Consider the following 27,945-nt stretch of genomic DNA (forward strand, 5'->3'; position numbering starts at 1 on the left):
CGTGAGAGGCTTGGCTAGCATGGAAAAGTCCCTGATGAACTTCCGATAATAATTGGCGAAGCCCAAAAAGCGCTGGAGGGCACGAAGACCACTGGGCTGGGGCCACTGTAAGACAGCCGAAACCTTCTCAGGATCCATGGAGAACCCCTCAGCGGAAAGGATGTAACCTAAGAAGGTTACCTGGGATCGGTGAAATTCGCATTTCTCAAGCTTACCGAACAGCTTGTTCTCTCGTAACCGTTGCAACACTCGTCTGACATCCAGAATGTGGGCCTCCATGGATTCAGAATATACCAAGATGTCATCCAAATAGACCACCACACACTGCTGCAACAGGTCACGGAAAACATCGTTGATGAATTCCTGGAAGACTGCGGGCGCATTGCACAACCCAAAGGGCATAACTGAGGATTCATAATGACCGGTCCTGGTGTTAAACGCGGTCTTCCACTCATCGCCCGCCTTGATCCTTACCAGGTTATATGCCGCCCTCAGGTCGAGTTTGGTAAAGACCGTGGCCCCTTTGAGGCGATCGAACAGCTCGGAAATCAAGGGTATCGGGTAAGCGTTCTTGATCGTGATGCGATTGAGACCCTTGTAATCGATGCAAGGCCTCAACTCACCGCCCTTCTTTTTCACAAAGAAAAATCCAGCCCCTGCCGGGGACGAGGATTTGCGAATGTGTCCGCGTGAAAGCGCCTCCCTCACGTACTCCTCCATGGCCTCATTCTCCGCTACCGACAGTGGATAGACCTTGCCACGAGGAGGAACGGCACCAGATTGTAACTCTATGGCACAATCGTATGGGCGGTGCGGAGGTAGGGCAACCGCACGCACCTTATCGAATACATCCCGGTACTCCTCGTATTCAGGAGGCAACAGAGAGTCCGAGGAAGTACACAGCAACTTGACAGACCCATGGATGCAACTAGCCCCACACTGCGGTGACCACGAGAGGATCTCGGCCAATCTCCAATCGAAAGTCGGATTATGCTTCTGGAGCCAGGGGTACCCCAAGACCACCGAGTAGTGTGGAGACGAAATAACCTGGAGACAGACCGACTCTCTGTGAACGGCACCAATGGCCATCCCCACTGGAAGGGTCTCATGAGTCACGTGTGGCGGCAGAAGGGGTCTGCCGTCTATCGCCTCAAGAGCCAGTGGGGAACCTCGAGGCTGCAGAGGAATGGAATTGGCGGCAGCGAACACACTATCAATGAACAAACCACCAGCACCAGAGTCCACCAACGCCTGGGTCGTCACCGAGCCCCCGACCCAGGAGAGGACAACAGTAATCAGTGGTTTGTCAACACGGGAAACCGGGGACGAGGAGACTCCACCCAAGATCTGCCCCCGACAGGATCTCAGGTGCGAGCGTTTCCCGGACGGTTCGGGCATGCCAACCGAAAATGCCCACCGAGACCACAGTACATGCATCGGCCCTCGCGTCTCCGGAGTACCCTCTCCCCCTCGGACAGGCGAGCAAACCCCAGCTGCATGGGTTCACCCCCAGACAAGTCATCCCCAGGAGGCGTGGGAGGAGAGGGAGGCACGGGTGGGACAGCAAACGTAGGCGCCAATCTGTTAGAAGACCTCCGCAGGCTTTCCTTAAAGGAAGGTCTCTCCCTGAGTCTGGTGTCAATCAAAATCAGGAAAGAAATAAGAGACTCGAGCTCCACTGGTAGGTCCTTAGCTGCAACCTCATCCTTCAAGGCATCCGAGAGACCATGAGAGAAAGCAGCGACCAGAGCCTCATTATTCCAGCCCACCTCTGCTGCCAGGGTACGAAACTCAATGGCGTATTCAGCTACGGATCGTGAACCCTGTCTGATGGACATAAGGAGCTTCGCAGCAGAGGCAGCACGAGCCGGCACATCGAATACCTTCCGAAGAGAAGCAACAAAACCGGAAAACTCGGCAACCACCCGATTGTTGTTCTCCCATAAAGGGCTGGCCCAGGCCAAGGCCTTGTCCGAGAGCAGCGAGATCAAGAAGCCCACCTTTGATCTCTCAGTAGGAAAGGCATGTGGCAGCAACTCGAAATAAATGCCCACCTGGTTAAGGAAACCTCGGCACTGAGTTGGCTCTCCCCCAAAGCACTGTGGAAGGGGGGCAGAACCGGTCATACCCCAAAACACCGCAGGCGCAGCAACAGGTGTCGGGGTAGACTCTGGCGCAACAACCGGAGCGGCAGTAGGAGCGGGCCCAGGAGCGACAACCGACCCATCGGCAACGGAAGCTAAATGAGCCGTGCGTTCAAGCAGGGTTTGCAACGCCACAGCGAACCGACCCAACAGGTGATCCTGCTGATCAAGTCTGGCAACCAGCGTAGGTAGCGAGGATGGCCCTGTACCGTCAGAATTCAGGGCTTGGTCCTAATGTCATGGAACCATGAACCAGACGTACAACAAGAGATAAGTGGAAATAAGAAGGCTTTATTGAAAATCAAGCTGTCAGGCAAAAGTCCAAACGGATGGCTAAACCGAAGCAGGGTCTTGCGAAGCCAGAGGTCAGGAACCAGAAGGGTAGTCAGACGAAGCCTGGATCAGGAACCAGCAGGGTAGTCAGACGAAGCTAGGATCAGGAACCAGAAGCAGCAGCAGTCTTAGAAGCATGTGAACACAGGAGGACCAAGCAAGGAACTGAAGCCACAGACCTCCTATATATATGAGCTAGGCATCCAGCTCCTCCCAGTGGGAAGGAGAAGCCGCAGGGTGGGAGGCTACAAGAAACCCAGAAACCAAGATGGCCGCCAGCACATGTCAAACGAAGGAGAACAGCAGAAGGTAAGACCATGACAGAGATTCATAACATGTTCTTGTAGGAATATATCCACATAGTGGGAAAGATTGCTGGTGAGAGAGTTAATCCCAGAGATGATCATTCTTCCGGGAGGGTTCCTAGTATCCTTGTGGATTTTTGGTAAGTGGTAGAATAGTGCAGTATTTGGGTGGTCAATTGTTATATACTACCTTTCTTTTTTAGTTAGAATGTGGTTCTCCTCGGCCTGTTTGAAAAGGATACTCAGATTCTTCTTATCCTCTGTAAGTGGATTGGTCTGGAGTGGTTCGTAGTAGAATGGACAAAAAAGAATGGGTTAAGCAGCACTCCACGTCCCAATCTGGGGACAGTTGCCAGTAGAAAAATAGATAAGTCGGTGCCTGCGGATGGGGATCCTGGCTGAGGGTCCCATACGGTTACAAATAGATACAAAATCCACAGCACTCCTCAGTTTTGGTGAAAAAGCCGGTTACTTTATTGGTAACAGCAGCAAATGGATAGCAACGTTTCAACCATCTCTGGTCTTTATCAAGCTTTATCGTAGTAGAATGGGTCATCTAGTATCCTGTTGGCTATAGTTATATAGTCTTTTCTATCTTGTAAGACAATTCCACCTCCCTTATCTGCGTTCCTTATGACTAGGAGATCGTTGTTTTAGAGTTCAGCCAATGCTTCCTTTTCCTCTTTAGTGAGGTTATTTTTTACCTTAGGGCTCTTATTGATGTTTCTCATCTCTCTGGCAACCAGAGAAAAAAAGGTATTGATGTGATTACCCCTGGTGTGTGGGATTAAAGGTAGATTTGGGCTTCAGACTGGTGAGGGGTGCAGATGTTTCAGCAATACTCCCAAGGGCCTCTTTTTGTCAGTCGTTGTAAGTCGTTGTAAGTCTAGACTCCATGGCAAAGTGCCTTTGGAGTGTAATATTCCTGATAAATGTATTTAGATCAACAAAGAGTTCCAATTCATTGAATTTCTCAGCTGGATAGAAGGACAAGCCTCTCTAGAGAATTGATGTTTGTATACAAGAGAGACTAAATCCAGAAAAATAAATATTTTTACTGTGGCATGATATTGTTCCTCTTTTGGGCTGTGGGATTTCTGTCTGTTTCCCTCCATGTTTAGCACTCCTTCCTTTCTCTCGGATTCATATTCCCCCTCTTCGTCGCCTTCGGCATTTTTTCTTTTTTGCCCTTTTCAGGGGGGGGGGGGGGGTCCTGTCCTTGATCTGAAGAAGTCCGATATGATTGTTGTTCGACCTGACGGTTGTTTCAAAGCATATGTTGCTTGCGGGGTCAATGCCCCGGGTAACAATAAAAAAGACTCTGATTGGTTGTTAGTATGATTCAGAGAAGTCCGCACATCTTCTGGGGAACTTATATTGTGGACAATGATCAAAGAGTCTTCTAACATAGATGGATCGGTCTCCGTTAGATTCAGTGATGTAGATAACGGAGGAAATGACGTTGGGGTCAGGTTGAGCGAGCGGCCTTGAGGAAGTTAGAGAGGGGGACTCGTAGGGGGGTGAGGCCGTGGTAGCAGTGGTATTGATGGCGGGGTGAACCGAATAAGAATGTCAGATTGGGGTAAAGTGCGAGAGGATAAGGAATGTGTGTCTATTGTACTGGTATTGTTTCTGTAATGTGACATGTTTGTGGGTTAGTTAATTCGATGGAATCAGTTTGTTTAGTGGATGGTTGGTCCTGGTTGGTGTGAAAAACATTTTATTTGGAATTGGCCCTAGGGGGTGGGTGTGAAGCACGTTTGTGATTGGTGTGATCCTTGTGGGATCTAGTGTACGTCTGAGGTTTGTAGATGGATGGTTTAGCATGATGTTTAGGGATGTTGGAACTCGCACGCTCACTGGTTCTCTGGGGCTGTTTGTTGTTGTTAGTTCTTGTCTTGTCTTTTGACCAAAACTTGATGTTGTTGTTTTGGAAATCAGATCTGTCTCTGGACAGCTTAGTGGTATTTTTGTTGATGACTTTCCGCTCAAGTTGGAGCAGTCGGCCTGTAATGAGTCTATCATACTTGGTGTATTCTGTGTGTGTATTAAAATTGGTCAAATGACATGTTTTTTGGTGAATCTGTTCCTTTAGGTGGTGACATAGTGTTTCTCGTTTATTACATAAGAGTTCCATCAGACCCCTGGCGCAGTTTAACATCTGATTGTCTCACTCTATAGTAAAATAGGGGTTGTTTTTGAAAGGACTCTCCAGTTTCCTTCGCAGATAAAGAGGAACCAGAGATTCTTTAAGGTAGGCCTTAAGTAGTATCAGGTCCAAATGATGTTGAATCTCGTCTTTGAGGGATGATTCTAATGTGAAAAAAAGGTTTGCTATTTCCTTTGACCCGATCGCTTGTTTGGGTGATGCATCTTTTTATGGTTCCTTTCCACTGGGAACACTTGCTTCAGGCGCCGTCTAAACGTGTGTTAATTTCTGGCGTTTAGATAGACGGTTTTGGATGTACTCCATTGATGATTTTTTTTGTTGGGCGGGTTGACTGGAGGAAAAACACCTAGAGCTGCCATATCTCAGAGTTTGTTTTGAAATCTCTTTACCTGAAACCTTATGGCAATACAGCAAATAATGTCCAGAGGGTAGAGAGAGGCGCTCATAGGGTATGTTCAAGTAGATAATCCACAATAAAAAAAATTTTTTAGGTATGCTCACCTATTCGGGTTGCACCTAATTGGTGGAGGCTAAATGTAGACGGTTCACAGTTGGTGCAGCCCGGATTTGGCCAAACACTTTGGGCCTGAGCCACCCCACCACTCAGGTGAGACAGTAGAAATGAAATGAAAGGACACTTGACTTTCTGAGTCGAACGTATGGACAGTAGGAGGTGCACTATCACAACTGGGTATTTCGCAGTTTTCAGGTTTATTGGTAGACAACGTGTTTCGGGGTACTCCTGACCCTTTTATCAAGTCTAAAAAATACATCAAAAATACATGTACAAAATATACAACAATATACGCATGAAGGTCTGAGAAAAAGAATAAGAATCATAATAATAACAGGGGAATATCGTCCATATAAATAAAACAGACATACGTGAATATATGGGTATATAGATCCATAAAAATAGCATAAATGAATACATAAATATATATAGAAAATATATCAAAGTAAAAAATAGATAAAAACAGGGGAAAAACCCATGTGTCTAGAATACTCAAAAATAATCCTATTTTATGTAAAATGCGAATGTTGAGGTTTCTTAAAATATGGCATAATATCTATGATATATAAAATATAGAAGATAACTTGTACATACCGGAGGTTTTTTGTGATAGTTAGTAAAAAACTGAGTTTTTTTGTGATCGTTAATAAAAACCTATTTGATGAGAAAGATAATTAATCAATAATTAGTTAGCTCCAGAAGTGGTGATATGTATATATGTATATAAACCCTCTGGACACAGCCATATGTACAGAGATCAATCACAAAGGGACATGAGATAGTAGTAATAACCCAAGGCTAGCATAACCATATTAACTGAGATCATCAGTTCATAGTGAAGATAAAGGATGAGCAAAAGTTGATGGGACATGACCATGTTTAAAAAACAGAGGGGAGGATTTTAGTTACCATGTATGTGTCAGCGGTGCGGGCGGCACGGCTGGTGTATCAGCAGCACGTGGAGAACGCTGACATACACAGTGCACACTCTCTGCTGCACAAGATAAAGGGGAATGAGGAAGAACAGTGACGCTCTATTGGAGGAGAGTCCGTGGGGGGGGGGGCTAAGGCGGCAGTCCGTGCAGCAGGAGAGGAAAGGCAGGGAATTGTGTAGCTCTGAATATTGGTGTTAAGGGCATGTGAACCGCTGGTGTATACAGAAGGATGGTGGGAGGATCAATGGGATCAATGGGATAATGAAGTGGTACTGAGGAAGAAGTAAGTTACTTCGAAACGCGTTTGGGGAGACGACCTGCTCACTTACCTCTACATTGCCCTGTATCAAACATTGGCGTGAAGTCCGGATATCCAGGAATCCCTCGGATTTACTTCATATTAAACCCACATGGAGGCATGATGAAATCCTACATACAGGAAGGCCTTGAACAATAGAGACCTGAAGCCGAGCTTAACTATTGGGAATGAGAAGTAATAAACCTGGTATCAAGACAAAGCCGTCAAAGGCAACAAGAGGTATTTAATATTATATTAACACGTGGGACGCCACGACAGTTAAAAGGCTTTATAGCACATTAAGACTGTGCACTTAAATTATTTACCTCCATGGACAGATCTATATAAACCGCACATGTGCACCTCTCCATAGAGGACAAATCAATATTCTGACTTTTGAATAATCTTGAGTAACACTTGATAAGCATACAACATTTCCAGCTGAAACTCTGCAAGTAATCATCTACTAGTAGGATCTGTACACAGCGGAACTTTGCAAGCAATTACACATTACTGCAAGGACTAGCGCCATCTGGCTGAAAAGAAACACATTGCAGCTCAAAGTGAAAGTAGAACACAAGCGCCATCTAGTGTCCAAAACATAATATACTAGCAACTTTTACTAATAGTTGGTCAAAAGAAAAATATACCACCAACTCTCACCAAAGGTGCATCATAGGAGCTTCATTAATTGCATGTTATAGGAGTATACTAACAGTGTGCCATAGAAGTTTCAAAGTTTTATAACGGTTTATATATTACTTATTATCTTTTATTTAGTGTTTTTATGTATATTTCATGTATATTTTTTGTAATCGCCAAACCTAATATATATGTTTATAGAACAATTAAATATTTTATATTTAAATCTCCTGCTCTCTGAGTGAACCATTGTTGCGAGTGCCTGACAAACACTATATATACAATTTATTTATTTTTCCTCTGACAGGGTGAGTCAGTCTTGTCAAAGGAACCAACCCTACACCCGCTAGTGGGTGAGCCTCTTCAAACAAAATTAATTTGACAATATTTGCTGTATTGCCATGAGCTTTCAGGAAAAGAGTTTTCAAAACAAACTCTGAAATACGGCAGCTCTAGGTGTTTTTCCTCCAATCAACCCGCCCAACAAAAAAACTCGTCAATGGAATACAGCCAACACAGTCTATCTGAACGCCAGAAATTGACACACATTTTGATGGCGCCTGAAGCAAGTGTTCCCAGCGGAAAGGAACCAGAAAAAGATGCATCACCCAAACAAGCGATCGGATCAAAGGAACTAGCGAACATTTTTTTCACATTATAATCATTTGGACCTGATACTACTTAACCCCTTAGGGACCGGGCTCATTTTCATCTTGAGGACCAGGCCATTTTTTGCTAATCTGACCAGTGTCACTTTAAGTGGTGATAACTTTAAAACGCTTTGACTAATCCAGGCCATTCTGAGATAGTTTTTTCGTCACATATTGTACTTCATGACACTAGTAAAATAAAGTTTAAAAAATGCTATATTTTTACAAATTTGGGTAAATGTGGTATTTTTTATAAATAAAAATACCAAATTTACCAAAAATGTTAAAAAAAATATCAAATTACCAAGTTTCAATTTCTCTTCTTCTATAATACATAGTAATACCTACAAAAATAGTTATTACTTTACATTCCCCATATGTCTACTGCATGTTTGGATCAATTTTGGAATGACATTTTATTTTTTGGGGATGTTACAAGGCTTAGAAGTTTATAAGCAAATCTTGAAATTTATCAGTCATTTTCAAAAAAAACACTTTTCAAGGACTAGTTCAGTTATGAAGTCACTTTGTGAGGCTTACATAATACAAACCACCCAAAAATGACCCCATTCTAGAAACTACACCCCTCAAAGTATTCAAAACTGATTTTACAAACTTTGTTTACCCTTTAGTCGTTCCACAAGAATTAATGGAAAATAGAGATACAATTTCAAAATATCACTTTTGGAGTTTTTATTTTGATAATTTTTTTCCAGTTACAAAGCAAGGGTTAACAGCCAAACAAAACTCAATATTTATGGCTCTGATTTGGTAGTTTACAGAAACACCCCATATGTGGTCATAAACTTCTGTACGGCACACGGCAGGGCGCAGATGAAAAGGAATGCCATACGGTTTTTGGAAGGCAGATTTAGCTGGACTGTTTTTTTGACACCATGTCCCATTTGAAGCCCCCTTGATGCACCCCTAAAGTAGAAACTCCAAATAAGTGACCCCATTCTAGAAAATACACCCCTCAAGGTATTCAAAACTGATTTTACAAACTTTGTTAACCCTTTAGGTGTTCCACAAGAATTATTGGAAAATAAAGATACAATTTCAAAATTTCACTTTTTTGCCATATTTTCCATTTTAATAATTTTTTTTCCAGTTACAAAGCAAGGGTTAACAGCCAAACAAAACTCAATATTTATGGCTCTGATTCTGTAGTTTACAGAAACACCCTATATGTGGTTGAAAACCGCTGAAGGGGCACATGGCAGGGTGCAAAAGGAAAGGAATGCTGTACGGTTTTTGGAAGGCAGATTTTGCTGGACTGTTTTTTTTGACACCATGTCCCATTTGAAGCCCCCCTGATGCACCCCTAGAGTAGAAACTCAAAAAATTGACCCCATTTTAGAAACTACGGGATAGGGTGGCAGTTTTGTTGGTACTATTTTAGGGTACATATGATTTTTATTTGCTTTATATTACACTTTTTGTGAGGCAAGTTTTGGCACAGTTTTTATTTTTTGTTATTTACAACATTCATCTGACAGGTTAGATCATGTGGTATTTTTATAGACCAGGTTGTCATGGATGCGGCGATACCTAATATGTATACTTTTTTTTACTTATGTAAGTTTTACACAATTATTTCATTTTTGAAACAAGTAAAATCATGTTTTAGTGTTTCCATTGTCGGAGAGCCATATTTTTTTCAGTTTTTGGGCGATTATGTTGGGTAGGGTTTGATTTTTGCGGGATGAGATGATGGTTTGATTGTCACTATTTTGGGGTTTATATGACTTTTTGATCGATTGCTATTACACTTTTTGTGATGTAAGGTGACAAAAAATGGTTGATTTAGCACAGTTTTTATTTTTTACGGTATTTACCTGAGCGGTTAGGTCATGTGATATTTGTGATATTTTTATAGAGCCAGTCGATACGGATGCGGCGATACCTAATATGTATACTTTTTATTTATGTAAGTTTTACAGAATAATATCATTTTTGAAACAAAAAAAATCATGTTTTAGTGTCTCCATATTCTGAGAGCCATAGTTTTTTCAGTTTTTGGGCGATTATCTTAGGTAGGGTCTAATTTTCTGCAGGATGAGATGACGGTTTTATTGGAACTATTTTGAGGTGCATATGACTTTTTGATCACTTGCTATTACACTTTTTGTGATGTAAAGTGACATAAAATGGTTTATTTAGCACAGTTTTTATTTTTTATTTTTTACAGTGTTCATCTGATGGGTTAGGTCATGTGATATTTTTATAGAGCCGTCGATATGTAAGTTTTATTCATATTCTGAGCCATTGTTTTTTTTTTTGGGCGATTGTCTCAGGTAGGGGCTCATTTTTTGCGGCATGAGGTGACGGTTAGATTGGTACTATTTTGGTGGGCATACGCCTTTTTGATCGCTTGCTGTTTTACTTTTTGTGATGTAAAGTGACAATTTTTTTTTGATATTTAGCACACTTTTTATTTTTTATTTTTTACAGTGTTCTTCTGAGGGGTTAGGTCATGTGATATGTTTATAGAGCCGGTCGATATGGATGCGGCGATACCTATTTTTTACCAATTTTTTTTTAACTTTATTTGGGGAAAATTACATTTTTGTAGTTTTTTACTTGAAACTTTTAATTTTTGGGGGCGAAAACTTTGGAACTTCAACTTTTGGGGGTCTAATCCTTTACAATGCATTCCAATACTTCTGTATTGGAATGCATTGGCTGTATGAGTAATACTGTGTGTATTACTCATACAGCTTCAGGCCTGTGAGATCCAGGGGGCTGGATCTCACAGGCTCGTCACCGGAAGGCAATGCGATGCCTTCCTTAGGCATCGCGCTGCCTTCCATGCCATCGGGTTTCCCCTACAGCCCCACGGGGACACTATGGCACTTGCGCCCACTGCCTCCGCACCATTGAAAAGCCGCAAACCGCAGGTCTGAATTGACCTGTGGTTTGCGGTGATCGCCGACACGGGGGGGTCAACGGACCTCCCGCGCATTTAGCCAAGGTGCCTGCTCAACGATTTGAGCAGGCAACTTGTTCCGATCACCGCCCGCCGGGCAGCGGTGATCGGAAATACACATGACGTACCGGTATGTCATGTGTCCTTAAGTACCGGGACAACATACCGTACCGGTACGTCATGTGTCCTAAAGAGGTTAAAAAATATATACATATTAGGTATCGCCACGTCTGGAGCAAACAGCTCTATAAAAATATTACATGACCTAACCCCTCAGGTGAACACCGTAAAAAAATAAAAATAAAAACGGTGTAAAAAAAAAAGCAATTTTTGTCACATTACATCACAAAAATTGCAACAGCAAGTGATCATAAAGGCGTGTGTCTCCCAAAATAGTACAAATCAAACCGTCACCTCATCCCACAAAAAATTAGATCCTACCTAAGAGAATCGGCTAAAAAATAAAAAAGCTATAAAAAAGCTATAAAAAAGCTAGACACTAAAAATATGATTATTTTTTGCTTCAAAACTGTTATTATTGTGCTAAAGTGAAATAAATTAAAAAAAACAGTATACATATTAGGTATGACCACGTCCGTAACAATCAGCACTATAAAAATATCACATTACATAACCCCTCAGGTGAACACTGTATAAAAAATAAAATAAAAATAAAAATAACATTACATCACAAAAATTGCAACACCAAGCGATCAAAAAGGCATATACCCCCAAAATAGTACCAATCAAACCGTCACCTCATCCCGCAAAACATGAGCCCTTACCTAAGACAATTGGTCAAAAAATAAAAAAGCTGTGGCTCTCAGACTATGGATACCTCTAAAATATCATTATTTCAGTTTGAAAAATGCTACTATTGTGTAAAACTTAAATAAGAAAAAGTAGACATATTAGGTATTGCCACGACCGTAACGATCTGCTCTATAAAACGGTCACATGACCTAATCCCTCAGGTAAACGCTGTAAAAATAAATAAATAAAAACTGCGCCAAAACAACCAATTTTTTGGTCACCTTGCCCCATAAAGTGTAATAATGAATGATCAAAAAATCATATGTACGCAAAAATGGTACTGGTACTAATAAAAACGTCAACACTTCCTGCAAAAATGTAAAACTGAAACAAACATCATAGAAAGTAGACATATTTGATATCATTGCGTCCGTAAACAACCTGTTCTATAAAAAAAAGCACATGATCGGACGTCCGGTTCCGGCGCCAACATGGCAAGTCGAGCTGAGTAAGAGCTCCGCTGACGCCCGCTATCTAAAGGACTAAATCCCCGACATACCGGACTTGACAGCAGTCATAGTCTGGGTCTACCGTTCAAGAAGTACTCCCGGTTTCATATGGACCGGTTCCTGGTTACCATGGGGAGCAGGAATAAGCAGAAAGGACCGATGAAAGTTACCAGGTCGCAGTCAGTGCCGCGAAATCTAACCGATATGGCCGCCCAAGAGCCTCTCACAGAGAAGCCACTGTCGCAGGCAGGAGACGAGACTGCGGATGATCTCGACCATGGGGATGAATTTACAGTCGACTACAAGCAGTTGGCTTTGGAAGTTGCAGCTCGTATATTACCTGACCTGCAAGACTCTCTTTCTACTACGGTAGCTGCCTCCATGTCACAGATCCACCAGGACTTGGCAGAACATGGCCGCCGCCTCACGGAGGCAGAGAGGAGGATTGCAGCGATCGAAGATGACCAGGGTCACTACCGCGCGGAATGCTCTAGGCTCCAGCAAGAGAACAAGAAGATCCTACTGAAACTAGATGACCTGGAGAACCGGTCAAGACGGAACAACCTACGGTTAGTAGGTATTGCTGAAACTGTACCGTTACACGAGCTGGTGAAACTATGCGAACAAGAGCTTCCCCAGGCACTAAACCTTCCTTCACGCTGTAAGGTGGAGAGAGCTCATAGGATAGGCCGAGCACCGTCACCGGCAGGACGGCAGAATCGGGAATTAACATCACAAGCGGCGCTTAACCAAAGGCCGAGGCAGGTGATCGTACGATACCTAGATTTTTCTGAAAAAGCGGCCATACTTAGGGCCTATAAGAATATCAAAACACCCCTGATGCTAAGGGGATCCAGAACCCTGTTTGAGGATTTTTCAGCAGAAGTCACCAGGAAGCGGCGAGAATTTTCTTCCATCTGCTCAGATCTATATAAGGCACAAGTGAAATTTGCCCTGATATACCCAGCGATACTGAGGGTCCATGACGCGGAGGGAAACATCGATACCTACCAAGACCCACAAGAGGCGAGAAGGGCCTTGCAGCATGTCTTTCGTAACGAGGGAGAGCGGTCGCCGCGTGATGATAATAATAATAGGGGACGTTCATTCCAACGGGACTCAGGTCAGTAAGTGTTGGGGGTAGTGACAGCATCATCCGACACACTCAGGATTCGTGGCGAGGCTGTTATCATTTTACGGTCCTGTCAGAAATGGATCGTCATGATCTAAAGGAGCAGAATGGACCTTGCTTACGTGGAACTGTCTAGCTACTGGACAATCCAGATATTTTTGCTGCAGTCAGTATTTTTCACTGAGACTGCCTGTCGACCTAGATTCATTGAAAGTTTGTGTTCTACAAATGTTCTTTCACTATATTTATAGCTTTTACATAGGGCTAAAATTGGAGTGGTACGTTAGCACGTCATCTCAGCGAGATGTGGGGGGAGTGGAAATGCTATGTTGGGAAGAAGTGAGGTCTGAAAGTGTTGATGCAGGGCATGCTTCAGAGGGGAAAGGGGGGGTCTTGTTATGGGGGGGAGGGTTCATGTGTTTTCATCTCAGATACTGGGTACAGCATTTTTGAGGGGAAGAACAAGTAGTACTAAAAGTGTCCGATTTACTGCACAAAAATGGTCAAAGTTGTCACATGGAATGTGAAGGGGTTGAAATCCCCGCACAAACGGATTATGATCCTACGGCATCTGAAGAGGTTGCGGACAGATGTTGTTTTATTACAAGAAGGAATTTTCACCGATTACGGCGTTTGTGGGTGGGCCCAGTTGTTGGGTCATCAGCAGTTGGTTCTAAAGGGGGTGTGGTGCTTTTGGTCCATAGACGCTTACAATGCAAAATTTTAGATAGCACAGAGGATGGCGAGGGCAGACTTCTTCATGTACGGCTTTAGTTGGCAACGGATATATTAAGTATATATAACGTCTATGGCCCAAATGACAACAATACCACTTTTTTAAATACCCTACGCCAGGGGTGGCCAACCTTACATACACAAAGAGCCCCCCCAAAAAAACTTATGACTACCAGGAGCCACAAGCTATACATTTACACACAGTCACTGTATTTTTCGCCCTACAAGATGCACCTAGGTTTTAACAAAGAAAAATAAGATTTAAAAAAATCTTCCCCCTCATTCTCAGATCAGACCCCCATTGCTCAGATCTGGACCCCCCCCCCCATACTCAGATCAGAACCCCCTTTGCCCAGATCAGGACCCCCCCCCCCGCCATGCTCAGATCAGTCCCACATTCTTAGTTCTATCATTTAAAAAAATCTCTTCCCTCTCCTGATCAGGCACTGGGCTCCTGCTCGGGAACCTGCTACTCTGCAGGTCTGACACGCTCTCCACTGTGACCTGATTAGCAGTGATGGCCAGTTCGCACATGCAGGCTGCCATCTTTAGTAAGGTAGACTCACCTGTCCGGCGATCCACAGGTAAGCCCTGACCTGTGCCTGTGCCACGAGCTGGTCTGAAATAAAATGTGGTCACTGGGAGCAGGCAGTTCCAAGAACAGCCGGATGAAGGCCCCCAGTGGCTGTTCTCGGAACTGCCTGCTCTCGGTGACCGCATTTGATTTCAGACCGGCTCCCGGCACAGGCACAGGTCAGGGCTTACCTGTGGATCGCCGGACGGGTGAGTCTACCTTACTAAAGATGGCAGCTCGCATGTGTTCGCTGGCGAACACTGCAAACTAGCCATCACTGCTGATGAGCACAATGTCAGGTCATAGTGCGTGTCTCCACGTACTACGTTCTTACACTGTGTGCATCAGGACATAGTGGAGAGTGAGCTAGAGCTGCAAGTAGTAACAGTGCCCGATCAGGAAAAGACATCTGACCATGGGGTGGAGAGTGCTTCCTGGCTTCACAGCTAGAGCCTCACTTGAAGAAGCAAAGAGCCGCATGTGGCTCAAGAACCACAGGTTGGCCACCCCTGCCCTACACCAAATGGTTTTGCAAGATACAATGCCATTATGTCTGGTAGCTGGTGATATGAACACCGTTATGTCTGTCTCGGAGGATAGACGCAGCAATTTACAGTGTCAGCCTAAACCTAGACATAGAGATCTAATATTAGATAAAGTAGTAACAGATTTACGTCTACATGATGCGTGGCGATCCGCACATCCAGAAGATAGAGAATTCACTCATTTCTCCCAGCCACATAACTCTTGGTCGCGTATTGACTATTTCTTAGTTTCGGAGTCACTCCTGCAACGTGTAACTGCAACGGAAATAGGTGACCTGGTAATTTCAGACCACTCCCGAGTTATCATGGAATTTACGCATTCCGTGCCCAGAGGTAGTGACTTTCTATGGAGGTTTCCCTCAGACTTAATAATAATGAAAACTTTGTAGAAATGCTGAACCATTGGTGAATGGAATACTGGATTGAGAATTCACCGTCCAGTGATACCCTATTAGCTTGGAGGGCGGGGAAAGCAGTGTTAAGGGGCAGGATAATGGCTTACGTTGCAAGCTGTAAGAAAAAAAAAGATAACTGACAAGTTGAGAGAACTTACAGAAGTGCTTAGAAAAGCCTATACGCAGTATATTTTGAGACCCTTATCGTCTACTAAGACCCTCTGGGTGGAAGCTAAAGAGAGTCATGATAGTTGGCTTAGGAAGAAGGAAGAACTAGAGGGGAAGAGGAGGGAGGCTACATATTATAAGTATGGTAACAAGGCAGGAAGACTTAGCAAACCTAGCAAGAGGGTTTGCACCCTCTAGTCAAATAACTGCAATAAAAGACAAGGAAGGCTTGTTTAGGTTGTGTGTTTACTCACACAACCTAAACAAATAGTGGATACTTTTAAGACATTTTATGCTGAATTATATGCTTCCACTATGGGTTCAGGAATTCAAGGAAAGCCATGGCTAGCTACCTTATCCTTACCGATAGTGTCCCGAGATGAGTTAGATGTTCTGAATAACCCGATTACGGAAGAGGATGTTTTGAAATAAAAATAAAAAAATAATATAAAATAAAGTAAGTGACATGTAAGAGGCGGGTTCGGTGGAATAGAGGTGTCTTTTTCATGTATAATTGTACCATCAGACGAAGGAATTTTGTAGTAAGATAACTATACATGTTATCATATTGTACATCGAGTGGCGTGTCTCTTCTACTCGAATACTGTATTTACCTGTACTTTTCAATAAAGAGAAGTTTCCACACAAAAAAAATAGAACATGATCTAACCTGTCAGATGAATGTTGTTAAAATAAAAATTAAAAATCATATGTACCTCAAAATAGTACCAATAAAACTGGCACCTTAGATCCCGTAGTTTCCAAAATGTGGTCACTTTTTTGAGTTTCTACTGTAGGGGTGCATCATGGGGACTTCAAATGGGACATGGCATCTAAATACCAGTTCAGCTAAATCTGCCTTCCAAAAACCATATGGCGTTCCTTTCCTACTGTGCCCTTCCGTGTGCCCGTACAGCAGTTTATGATCACATGTGGGGTGTTTCTGTAAACCGCAGAATCAGGGTAATAAATATTGAGTTTTGTTTGGCTGTTAACCCTTGCTTTGCTACTGGGAAAAATGGATTAAAATGAAAAATTCTGAAATTTCATCTCCATTTTCCGTTAATTCTTGTGGAACACCTAAAGGGTTAACAAAGTGGTTAAAATCAGTTTTGTATACCTTGAGGGGTGTAGTTTCTAAAATGGGGTAATTTGGGTGGTTTCTATTATGTAAGCCTCACAAAGTGACTTCAGACCTGAACTGGTCCTTAAAAAGTGGGTTTTAGAAATTTTCTGAAAAATTTCAAGATTTGCTTTCAACTTTGTAAGCCTTCTGACGTCCCCAAAAAATATAATGTCATTTTAAAAATGATCCAAACATCAAGTAGACATATGGGAAATGTAAAGTAATAACTATTATATGAGGTATCACTATCGATTATAAAAGTAGGGAAATTGAAATTTGAAGATTTGGGAATTTTTACAAATAAAGGTGAAATATATTGACTCAAATACAGGTTTGGGGTTGAAGGGGTTAATAGTGACCTCCACAGTGCCTGCCCCTTTAACAGTGACCTCCACAGTGCCAGCCCTTTAACAGTGACCTCCACAGTACCTGCCCCTTTAACAGTGACCTCCACAGTGCCCGCCCCTTTAACATTGACCACCCATTTAACAGTGACCTCCTCAGTGCCCGCCCCTTTAACAGTGACTTCTACAGTGCCCACCTCTTTAACAGTGACCTCTGCAGTGCCGGCCCCTTTAACAGTGATAACCACAGTGCCCGCCCCTTTAACAGTGAACTCTATAGCAGCCGTCCATTTAATAGTGACCCCTGCCCCCCATGGATGTAGTGGTGTAGTTGTGCTGTCATACATCATATGACTAAATATTTAAGGACCTGCGAACTGCTAAAACCTGTGATCAGTTATTATGGCAACCTGGAGTAGGACCTACGAGGTTCTATTGGCTAATAAGGTACATGTGACCGTGTAAATGGCAGTTCGGATTTAAGTGAAAGGCTTGCTGGCTTCTATTGGCTAATGCAGGTAATTTGTATGGAATATCTTAGGAACGGTAAGTCCTAGAGAGCTGAGACCCGGTCTAAAACCTTCCCGGGCACCTAATGTACCTGTGTACCGAATTTGGTGAAGATCGGTTTAGTCGTTTGGTCACGCAAAAAGAACGTCCAGACAGACGTCTAGACAGACAGAAACTCATTTTTATATATATAAGAGACTAATCTTAAATTTGCCATTATATTACTCCAATCCTCTAAATAAATTCTTGGACAGTCAATCTGCCAGCCTTTTGTTCCGGAGAACGTGTATTATTAAGTCGTGTTTTAAGTAAAACTTTATAAGGTTGAGAAATTTTTACCTTCTGACCCACATTCCCTATCAAATCGTTCATAGGTTAATAAGTGTCTATCTCAAACAACGCATTTTCCTTTACACTAGAAAGTGCTGAACGCAACAGAAAATACCTAAACCAAGATAAATTAACTATATTTTCTCTTTGTGCTAACTCCAAAAACGAAAGTACATCCCCATTCCTAACCACCTGTGCAACATATATAATATCATTTTTTGCCAGTACTGATCACCAGCCAACTCATCTAGAACTTGTAAATAATAATTATGCCAAAGAGGCGTACAACAAAGAGAACCCTTTATTCCCAACCAGTCTCTAATAGTATTCCAGGACTTATAAATAACTTCCCAGCAGTTCTATAGTCCTGTTGGAAATTAATTAATTGGCCAGATTCCAATAGGGTGAACATATTGTCATATAGAGATCTTAAATCACAGCCTGACAGAACGTTATAACAAAAATAATAAATATTTTATTAGAAAATAGGGGTAGGTATAGATAAAATCAGGCATACAGGAATCAGTAGTGTGGAGAGGGATCTATAATATACCATCCACAACTCTGATCGCCTGAAAAAATCACCAATTTATATGTGGCAGGAATCCAGTGTTGGGGCACACTGATTGATATCCAGCCTCAATATATATGGTATGATAAGTGCAACACCCAGCCTGGGAATACCATATAAAATGCAATGTTGTTATAGCTGCTAATGGTGTAAGCTAGCAGACTGATACTAGCATATATTAGTATTTGCAGTCCATTGGGCCAGATTTGCCCAGGAACTGCTCCCCTATAGGCTGAGCGAAGTACCACATAAACTATGCTAAAGCAGCGGCACTCGTGATGATATCACTATAGTGGTGTGCCCTCTGCCCTAAACACAGCTGACACCAGTGTTACGCTCTACGCGTTTCAACATGCTGAGGTGACCGCATGTCTCATCAGGAGCGAGCTACACTTCAAATCATGTGTCAAAATCTAAGCACTGCACTGTAACGTGCGTCTCTCGGCACTGTGATGGCCATGTGTGGCCAGCCGCACGCCGAGACTAAATAATCTAAGACCCGCCCCCATGCCGGTGGGTGCCGGCTCCAGCATCCAATCAGGGATAGAGACGCATCCTGTGATGCGCTCCCTGACGATGACGTCGCTCTCTACAGCATAATGCCAGCACGGGGAGGAGCATCACTATGCTCTCTTTGTATCTAAGGGGAATACTTACAATGCGGTCGCATAAAGGCAAGTGACAGCGCTAAGATAAGGTGATCAGGGTATTCCAAAGGGGTCAAAGGAGGAAAAGAGCAGCCATATATATATACCCAATATACAGCGGTATAGGGGGATCTAGAGGATCATCACGAACGCGCGGTGGGAGACAGCGTGGAAGATCAGGCAGGGGTTCAAGAGGGTTTTTTTTAGACAATACACCCCCAGTGTCAGACTATCTGCTACGCCACAAAAAGACAACAGAGGGTCCCAAATAGAGGAGCTCCAAGTGGTAAACCTGTCCAAACGAACGCTGTCCCAACCAGAAATGGATGTTTTAAGAAAAGGTCTCTCTTTTGTGCCTCTACAAAAATTTTACTTGTTCAACTGGGTCAAAGACCTTCACCTCTATGCACGTAAGCTCAAATGGAAAAAATTCTTCCTCACTCATGACACTCGTATGTGTCAGGAGTTGGGTATTAGGATGGAGGAGCTAGAAGATGTACAGCTACTTGCGGGTCTGTATGAGGAAGGCACTAGGGACATTGGTGATGGACCATTCACAGATTTGCGACATCCTTCCAAGATGTTCCCCCCAATAAGCGACAATACCCCCATTGACACCTTTGTCACGGTTGTCACCCAGGACCTTCGTAATCTGAAGGGCCAAATTGCAGGTCGTGACAACCTTAGTCCCCAGGAAAGAACAGCATTGGGAGGCTTAGAGGGTGACACCAACATAGTTATCAAGCCCTCAGATAAGGGGGGTAACATTGTCATTATGGATCAAGATGCGTATCGTGAGATGTGCCTTACCATCCTACGAGATGCAACCACGTACAGACGTCTCCCATCGGACCCAACTTCTATTTTTAGTGAACAACTGTCCACACTCCTAAAGGCAGCGGCTAGGGAGAGACTTATAAGCAAGACCGAGTTTAAGTTTCTGTCACCTAAGTTCCCAATTCGTGCTGTGTTTTACAGCCTCCCCAAGCTGCATAAGCAGAGCATACCATTGAAAGGCAGACCCATCGTGTCGGGGGTTGGGAGCCTCACAGCTAACATTAGCATATATGTTGATGTGATCTTGAGGCCCTTTGTGGCATGTCTACCATTGTATGCCCGTGACACGATGGATGTTTTACAACGCCTTGAGGGTATTGTCTGTGAGGCAGACACGTGGCTGGCCAGTTTGGATGTGGAGGCTCTATACAGCTCTATTCCGCACGACAAAGGGTGTCAAGCTGTACGGACCTTCCTCCAACAGAGAGGTGCACATCTTATCCGCCACAATACCTTCGTGATGGATTTACTAGAGTTTGTCCTTAATCACAATGTGTTCTTGTTTGACCGTCAGGTTTTCCACCAGCTCAGGGGAGTTGCGATGGGTAGTCCATGTGCCCCGACTTACGCAAACCTCTACCTGGGCTGGTGGGAAAAGGAGGTCGTGTTTGGCGATTCCATGGAACAGTACACGTCGTCGATATTAATCTGGATCAGGTATATCGACGACGTGTTTCTGCTATGGAAGGGGTCTAAGGACTGGTTTGCTAAATTTGTAGCTGAACTAAATAGTAACCAGTTGGGCCTATTTTTTACGTCCGATATACAGGAGAGGGCAATTACATTTCTGGACTTGACTGTCACTGTGTCATCAGACAGGAGAATCACGACCAACTTGTTTCGTAAGCAGACAGCTACAAACAGTCTGCTGAGGTGGGATAGTGGCCACCCCCTGGCCCTCAGACGCGGCATTCCGAAAGGCCAGTATCTGAGGGCTAGGAGGAATTGTTCCGAACTTCGGGATTTTAAGGTGGCTGCGAACGACTTGCGCTCACGGTTCACACGCAGGGGTTATCCCGATCATACACTCAGAAAGGCCTACCATCACTCGATGAGTGTGAGCCGTGATCATCTTTTGACACCTAAACAGAGGCCACCGGACCCACATCTCCCTAGAATCATAGCGACATATGACAAAGCAGAAACGCGTATACGGGAGATTCTTCAGAAACATTGGCCTATCCTGCAATCGGACCCCGACATTGGTACACTAGTGTCAGATCGTCCCGCCATCACATACCGCCGCAGCTCTAATATTCGTGATCGCCTGGTTCACAGTACCTATCTACACCCCACATCTGACACCTGGCTCAGGAATACGCTTACTGGCACCTTCCCATGTGGGAAATGTGTCATCTGCAGTAACATCATGAAGGGGCCGTATTTCGTGAGCCAGGTAACAAAGGAGAGATTTTGTATTAGATCTTTGATCAGATGTACATCAGTGGGAGTAGTATACCTTATCACCTGCGTGTGCGGTGTACAATATGTGGGGAAAACCAGACGCGAGCTACGGAGACGTGTTGGCGAACACCTTTTGGATATTAAAAACAAGCGCGATACATCTGTTGCACGTCACGTCTGTGAGTTTCATGAGGGCAATCCAGACGTGCTTCGCGTCCAGGGTATTGAACATGTCACTACATCCATCCGTGGAGGTGACATTGATGTGTCACTGCTCCGCAAGGAGACGCAGTGGATTTTTAAGTTAGACACTACATACCCCAAGGGACTTAATGAGGCATTGTCATTTGCATGTTTTATCTAGAACTCACAGGCATCATGGTATAGCGCCCTTAGATCTCCTTTAGGTCATTTTTGAACACTATTCTTTACATCACTTTATGAATAGGGATGTACTTTGCCAGATATTCTCACTCCAAAACGTTACTCATTCTGCTGTATATTGGGTATATATATATGGCTGCTCTTTTCCTCCTTTGACCCCTTTGGAATACCCTGATCACCTTATCTTAGCGCTGTCACTTGCCTTTATGCGACCGCATTGTAAGTATTCCCCTTAGATACAAAGAGAGCATAGTGATGCTCCTCCCCGTGCTGGCATTATGCTGTAGAGAGCGACGGCATCGTCAGGGAGCGCATCACAGGATGCGTCTCTATCCCTGATTGGATGCTGGAGCCGGCACCCACCGGCATGGGGGCGGGTCTTAGATTATTTAGTCTCGGCGTGCGGCTGGCCACACATGGCCATCACAGTGCCGAGAGACGCACGTTACAGTGCAGTGCTTAGATTTTGACACATGATTTGAAGCATGTTGAAACGCGTAGAGCGTAACACTGGTGTCAGCTGTGTTTAGGGCAGAGGGCACACCACTATAGTGATATCATCACGAGTGCCGCTGCTTTAGCATAGTTTATGTGGTACTTCGCTCAGCCTATAGGGGAGCAGTTCCTGGGCAAATCTGGCCCAATGGACTGCAAATACTAATATATGCTAGTATCAGTCTGCTAGCTTACACCATTAGCAGCTATAACAACATTGCATTTTATATGGTATTCCCAGGCTGGGTGTTGCACTTATCATACCATATATATTGAGGCCGGATATCAATCAGTGTGCCCCAACACTGGATTCCTGCCACATATAAATTGGTGATTTTTTCAGGCGATCAGAGTTGTGGATGGTATATTATAGATCCCTCTCCACACTACTGATTCCTGTATGCCTGATTTTATCTATACCTACCCCTATTTTCTAATAAAATATTTATTATTTTTGTTATAACGTTCTGTCAGGCTGTGATTTGATATTTAGTAGTGAACGTATACCCCATACCATACAATTTTGTGTGCCCCATATAGAGATCTTGTTAAAGCTGCTCTCAATCAGAGCCAAAGATGTTTGTTTCTGCTGCTCCAAATTAGTAGCTTAATCCTAGCATTTTACATGCATGGAATAAACAACACTGACACCAGGCAGGGTCAAAGTAGTTATCTTTTAATTACAGGAAGTTAAGCAGTATATATGTACATCAGAGGGGAGATCCCGCTGAGGCTCATGGCACTGTTCCATTGGCTAGAATACATAAACAAAGAAAGAGATAACACTTAACTTCTACGCATTGTGCACTATTTTACAACTTTTGGTATGTGAACTATGTAAACATCTAGGTGCCAGTGCCATATTTTAATGGCTTTACGTTAACATCAGTACAGCATAAGTCATATATGACACATCAGGGCGGAAGGTCCTCTTAGATAGGAAAACCCTTTGTGCTTTGTTTCTTACTTGAGTAAATAAGGCGTTGTCCAAGAGTTGGAGGAAATGGGGGCCATCTTGACTTCTGAAGAATAATATCCACATCTCTATCAACCTTCTCACCAAGGTTCCACAAAAAGGGCTATTCTCCTATTCACAAAAGAACCATAGCTGTGCAGCTATAAAATAGCCCTTGAAGCAGGGAAGGTTAAGCCTTCCCTGCTCCATCTGCTTATAAAAATATTCCAATTTAAACCTTACCTGTTTTCTCCCCCAAAGTAAATTATTGATAATTCTCTCAATTAATTTAAAGAACTTGTCTTCAATCCATACTGGACAGTTCCTAAGTACAGTTGAGCGAACCCGAACTGTAAAGCTCGGGTTCTTACCGAACTTTAGGGTTTTTGGCACCCGAACCCGAACATTTACGTAAAAGTTTGGGTTCGGGTTCGGTGTTCGGCGATTTTTTGGGCGCTTTTTGAAAGGCAGCAAAGCAGCCAATCAACAAGCGTCATACTACTTGCCCAAAAGGCCATCACAGCCATGCCTACTATTGGCATGGCTGTGATTGGCCAACTGCAGCATGTGACCCAGCCTCTATTTAAGCTGGAGTCACGTAGCGCCGCCCGTCACTCTGCTCGGATTAGTGTAGGGAGAGACTGTAGCTTCTGTGAGGGAGAGATCAGGGAGAAATCTTTTGAAGATTTAGAACTGCTTCTTTACTCAGCGATCTACAGCAAATGTGTTTTGTGGATGCAGTGCACAATTTTTTTAAGCCTGCCCTGAGCCAACTACTACTGAAAACCAACTTTTTTTTCTTCAGTTAGTCAATATCAATACATAATCGGCAGCCATTTTATGCAACGATAGTGCACCAGCACAGGCTATCTGCATGTCTGCAAATCCGGAAATACAGCTTTTTACAAACCGGATTCCCAAAAAGTTGGGACACTATACAAATCGTGAATAAATACTGAATGCAATGATGTGGAGGTGCCAACTTCTAATATTTTATTCAGAATAGAGCATAAATCACGGAACAAAAGTTTAAACTGAGAAAATGTACCATTTTAAGGGAAAAATATGTTGAATCAGAATTTCATTGTGTCAACAAATCCCCCAAAAGTTGGGACAAGGCCATTTCCACCACTGTGTGGCATCTCCCCTTCTTCTTACAACACTCAACAGACGTCTGGGGCCGAGGAGACCAGTTTCTCAAGTTTAGAAATAGGAATGCTCTCCCATTCTTGTCTAATACAGGCCTCTAACTGTTCAATCGTCTTGGGCCTTCTTTGTTGCACCTTCCTCTTTATGATGCGCCAAATGTTCTCTATAGGTGAAAGATCTGGACTGCAGACTGGCCATTTCAGTACCCGGATCCTTCTCCTACGCAGCCATGATGTTGTGATTAATGCAGAATGTGGTCTGGCATTATCTTGTTGAAAAATGCAGGGTCTTCCCTGAAAGAGATGACGTCTGGATGGGAGCATATGTTGTTCTAGAACCTGAATATATTTTTCTGCATTAATGGTGCCTTTCCAGACATGCAAGCTGCCCATGCCACACGCACTCATGCAACCCCATACCTTCAGAGATGCAGGCTTCTGAACTGAGCGTTGATAACAACTTGGGTTGTCCTTGTCCTCTTTGGTCCGGATGACATGGCGTCCCAGATTTCCTAAAAGAACTTTGAATTGTGACTCGTCTGACCACAGAACAGTCTTCCATTTTGCCACACTCCATTTTAAATGATCCCTGGCCCAGTGAAAACGCCTGAGCTTGTGGATCTTGCTTAGAAATGGCTTCTTCTTTGCACTGTAGAGTTATAGCTGGCAACGGCGGATGGCACGGTGGATTGTGTTCACTGACAATGGTTTCTGGAAGTATTCCTGAGCCTATTCTGTGATTTCCTTTACAGTAGCATTCCTGTTTGTGGTGCAGTGTCGTTTAAGGGCCCGGAGATCACGGTCATCCAGTATTGTTTTACGGCCTTGACCCTTACGCACAGAGATTGTTCCAGATTCTCTGAATCTTCGGATGATGTTATGCACAGTTGATGATGATAGATGCAAAGTCTTTGCAATTTTTCACTGGATAACACTTTTCTGATATTGCTCCACTATCTTTCTGCGCAACATTGTGGGAATTGGTGATCCTCTACCCATCTTGGCTTCTTTTTATACCCAATCATGTTGCCAATTGACCTAATTAGTGTTAATTGGTCTTCCAGCTCAAATTTACTTTTTCCAGCCTCTTATTGCTACTTGTCCCAACTTTTTGGGGATTTGTTGACATCATGAAATTCTGATTCAACATATTTTTCCCTTAAAATGGTACATTTTCTCAGTTTAAACTTTTGTTCCGTGATTTATGTTCTTTTCTGAATAAAATATTAGAAGTTGGCACCTCCACATTATTGCATTCAGTTTTTATTCACGATTTGTAGAGTGTCCCAACTTTTTGGGAATCCGGTTTGTAGATGTGCATAAGTGACTGCCAAATTGAGGCCAGAAATACAGCTTTGTGCTTACTGGGGAGAAAAAACACTCTGATATACTGCACATCTGGGATTACACGTGCATAAGTGATTGTCACATTTAGGCCAGAAATACGGCTTTGGCATACTGGGGTGAAAAAAAACTCTGATATGCTGCACATCTGGGATTAGACATGCATAAGTGACTGTGAAATTTAGGCCACAAATACCGCTGTCATATAAAGTTTAAAAAAACCTTTTTCTGCAATACCCTACATCAGCGTTTTTATTGCCGGTTAATTATTTTTAACAGACTGAACAACTTTTTACTTTGCTTGGTGAACACTAACTATGAGGCAAACATCTAATAAGGGATGCGGTCGTCGTGGTGGTGTTGGTGGAGCCTCTGGTGCAGGGAGAGGACGTGGCCGTCAAATGCCAACTTTGTATAAAAAAATGGGAAAAGTTGTCTTTTGCCAAGATATTTCTCTCACCCAGCATGGGTATATGTAAAATGACACCCCAAAACACATTCCCCAACTTCTCCTGAGTACGGCGATACCAGATGTGTGACACTTTTTTGCAGCCAAGGTGGGCAAAGGGGCACATATTCCAAAGAGCACCTTTCGGATTTCACCGGTCATTTTTTACAGATTTTGATTGCAAAGTACTTCTCAAACATATGGGCCCCTAAATTGCCAGGGCAGTATAACTACGCCACAAGTGACCCCATTTTGGAAAGAAGACACCCCAAGGTATTCTGTGAGGGGCATGGTGAGTTCCTAGAAAAATAAATAAAAAATAATCATCATTTTCCGCTAACTTGTGACAAAAAATAAAAAGTTCTATGAACTCACTATGCCCATCAGCGAATACCTTAGGGTGTCTACTTTCCGAAATGGGGTCATTTGTGGGGGTTTTCTACTGTTTGGGCATTGTAGAACCTCAGGAATCATGACAGGTGCTCAGAAAATCAGAGCTGTTTCAAAAAGCGGAAATTCACATTTTTGTACCATAGTGTGTAAGCGCTATAACTTTTACCCAAACCATTTTTTTTTGCCCAAACATTTTTTTTCATCAAAGACATGTAGAACAATAAATTTGGCAAAAAATTTATATATGGATATCGTTTTTTTTGCAAAATTTTTCAGCTGAAAGTGAAAAATGTCATTTTTTTGCAAAAAAATCGTTAAATTTTGATTAATAACAAAAAAAGTAAAAATGTCAGCAGCAATAAAATACCACCAAATGAAAGCTCTATTAGTGAGAAGAAAAGGAGGTAAAATTCATTTGGGTGGTAAGTTGCATGACCGAGCGATAAACGGTGAAAGTAGTGTAGTGCAGAAGTGTAAAAAGTGCTCTGGTCATGAAGGGGGTTTCAGCTAGCGGGGTTGAAGTGGTTAAGAAGCGCAAAAAAAATATATATGGTACTGCCCAATGCAAAGTACTAACCACAAGTTTCACAGTAAGTCCAAGGTCCTGGTCTCCAAAGGTGAATCCAGAAGAAAGGAAATCCTGCAGCCCTCACCATTTACCAAAAGCTTCTGTCAGATTTAAATCATGATCACAGGATTTATAAGCACATGAAGCCGTTATGATGAAGTGTGGGACGGCTGGAGGCTGTATGCTCTCCTCATCCCGTGACCCTGATCTTACTAGAAGTGTTGTGAAATAGTGTGTGCTGTGGGATTCATGTTCTTCTATATTGCAGATGAAGGGCATACTTGTCATGCTGATCAGGCGGGTGCTGCTACTGTGCCCGTGCGATTAGGTTCAAGGCTGTAACACACAGGTGGAGCCCAGCTCTAACGGCAGAGATTAGAGAAGCCCCACATCTCCACTGTTACCTGTTGTGTGATACAATCACTGATTATCATGGCAGACAAATTAAGAGGCCTCTGAGACACTTTTGGCTTATCACCCTGACGCTGGGTTCAGACCTGAGCGTTCGCGATGGAGCGCTCTGTATGCGCGATTGTACCAGCGTTTGCAATCGCGCATACAGAGACAAGCGAACTCCCATTGTCGCACGTTCCCGAAAGTCTATGTACGGGAACGCGCGACAAGACGCCCCAAAGAAGCTCATGTACTTCTTGGGGCGTCGGGCGTTTTACAGCGCGATCGTACGCGCTGTAAAACGCCCAGGTGAGAAC

The 27,945-nt window shown here is 43.3% G+C and overlaps 1 protein-coding gene across 2 annotated transcripts in view; it reads right to left on the reverse strand.

The window, feature by feature from the left end:
- LOC122929262 (chromaffin granule amine transporter-like) overlaps positions 1–27,354 on the reverse strand; it is a 256,996-nt gene extending 229,642 nt beyond the window's left edge. Inside the window, exons 1-2 of one of the 2 annotated variants that reach the window (XM_044282780.1) lie at positions 27,245–27,337; positions 6,731–6,878 (exon numbers count right to left, since the gene is read on the reverse strand). The gene's annotated coding sequence lies outside the window, so the exon portion shown is untranslated. Of the gene's footprint in view, positions 1–6,730; positions 6,879–27,244 lie in introns of both variants that reach the window. The other variant, XM_044282779.1, reaches the window with a different exon arrangement.
- Positions 27,355–27,945: the final 591 nt, after the last annotated feature.

The sequence above is a fragment of the Bufo gargarizans genome, chromosome 2 (genome assembly GCF_014858855.1).
Source record: "Bufo gargarizans isolate SCDJY-AF-19 chromosome 2, ASM1485885v1, whole genome shotgun sequence".
NCBI lineage: Eukaryota > Metazoa > Chordata > Amphibia > Anura > Bufonidae > Bufo > Bufo gargarizans.